This window comes from Myotis brandtii, unplaced genomic scaffold, assembly GCF_000412655.1.
Source record: "Myotis brandtii unplaced genomic scaffold, ASM41265v1 scaffold453, whole genome shotgun sequence".
NCBI lineage: Eukaryota > Metazoa > Chordata > Mammalia > Chiroptera > Vespertilionidae > Myotis > Myotis brandtii.
Window position 1 is genome coordinate 320,717 of NW_005367314.1, and position 2,423 is coordinate 323,139.

Sequence of the window (2,423 nt, forward strand, 5' to 3'; positions counted from 1 at the left end):
CCAATAAAGGGAGTTTTGATATTTGCAAACCAGGAAACAGCATAACCTGTTAATAAAAGAAATATTCCTGCCAGTTGCACTGCCTTTCAGTACAAACTGGGTTTCATTGCAAATCAAGATATTTTGTCATTTAGTGGCATGGGAGAACAATTTCATTTGTGTAAAAACAGAGGTTTCATATTCCATTTTAGTTTTTGCTATCTAGTTTTACTATTACAAGTTCTGCACAAATAATTATTTTTAATTGTATAACATTTATCATTATGCTATTCTGCCATTTAATATTTTTCTGAATAAAAATGGGCTAAGTTATGGGAACTACATTGCTTAAATTTGTGTCCCAATGAGTAGACTAGAGAGGACCAGGAAAACACAATAATAATAACAACAACAACAATAATAATATAATAAAATTTCCATTGAGATAAAATTAAAATATTTAGGTTGGTACATTTAATGAATAGAAATTTTAAAACTTAACACAACATTCAAAATTTTCTCACTGTTAATCTAGTTATTATTATTAAAGTGCTGTTTAAAAGGCCAAAACTTGCAATTAATGTTAGTACATATTGTGACTATAAGGAGTTTCTCATAAACTTTTACTTGCCCCAGTTGTTGTGAACAATTTATAAATATGTTCTGCAGAGTTGCCGTGACTTTCTCTCTGGAATTTCAGTTGCTCATATTTTCTATACCTTAAAAAGCTGTTTAAGTCAAGATAGGTTATCGCTTGCATCATGTCCACCCAGCACATTCAATTTACCAGAAAGGATCCCTATTACTATTCAAACATGAATTTGGCTTTAAAAAGCACACAAGAATGAGCTTGTTGAACTCATTATAACTTGGGCAATCACTTACCACAGGCGTCATCATTTAAAGTTAAAAGAATATATAGTCCCTGGCTCACTTTAGATGTGCCCACATTTTGTTTTCTAGTTCTGCAGAGTTTTTTCCAACTATTTATTAAGATAATTTCTGGATAATATTTCTCCCAGGAAAATATTATTTGAATTATAAGTCAAATTGTCATCTTGTGAACCACTGGTGAGAATTTAAGAAGGAATCATTTACAAAAGATTCAGTGAACTGTCACAACCTATTGCAGTTTTTAGAGGAAGAAGCTAGGACTAATGTCAGATATCTTTATTTTTAAGACTGGGGCATACGGCATGGATGGAACTGGAGAGCATTATGCTAAGTGAAATAAGCCAGTCAATGAAGGAAAAATACCACATGATCTCACTCATTCATGGATAATAAAGCCCATTACAAACTTTTGAACAATAATAGATACAGAGGCAGAGCTGCCTCAAACAGATTGTCAAACTGCAGCGGGAAGGCCGGGGAGGGTTGGGGGGCAGGAGGGAGGGGGGTAAGAGATCAACCGAAGGACTTGTATGCATGCATATAAGCATAACCAATGGACATAAGACACTGCGGGGTAGGGGAGGCCAGGGGATTGTCAAGGGTGGGGGGAAAAAAAAAGGACACATATGTAATACCCTTTGTAATACTTTAACCAATAAAATAAATAAATAAATAAATAAATAAATAAATAAAAATAAAAAATAAATAAAAAGAAAAACATGGAAAAAAAAAAAAAAGACTGGGGCATGGAAGTACAACCAACCATCTTTGTAATAACTATTAACTGGTGCTTCCATAGTGCTTTACATTTTACTAAAGGTTTTTGCACACATTTCAATTCTTTGTTTAGTAATCCCGGCCCTAACAATTCCAGCATCTACACTAATAAAAGAGAAACATGGTAATTAGCGTACAACCGCTACCCTTCCCATTGGCTAATCAGGGAGATATGCAAATTAACTGTCAGCCAAGATGGCGGCCGGTAGCCAGGCAGCTGATGCGAACAGGGAGGCTTGCTTCCTTCAGTGACAGAGGACTCCAACGTTCCCCCGCCTGCCTTGCCGGCCTCTGAGCTTCAGTTGGAAACATTGTAACATTTATAGAAGATAAACAAAACCCCAGAAACCTCCTGTCAGTCAGCCGGGATCTCAGAGCTGGAGTCGCAACATTGTTTCAAATACAGAAAACAAAGGCCAGAAACCTGCTTTCAGCAGCCGAGCCTCAGAGAGAAAGCCGGCTCTCAGCTCCAGTGACAGCCATAGAAGGTAAATAAATGCCAGAATAAAAAAAAAAAGAAAAAAAGGAGAGGTTTGGAGCTTCAGTCGCCCGCCAGCCTGAAAACGGCCCTCAGCCCCTCACCCAGACTGGCCAGGCACCCCAGTGGGGACCCCCACCCTGAAGCAACAAGATGGCGGCTAATTTGCATACTGAAGGCAGGCGGCAGCAGGCAAGGCTGTCTGCGGTCTGGGACCCGGATCTGTGACCCTACCAGGCGGCGGGCAGCGCGGGAGGCTGTCTGCGGTCCCGGGACCCGGATCTGTGACCCTGCC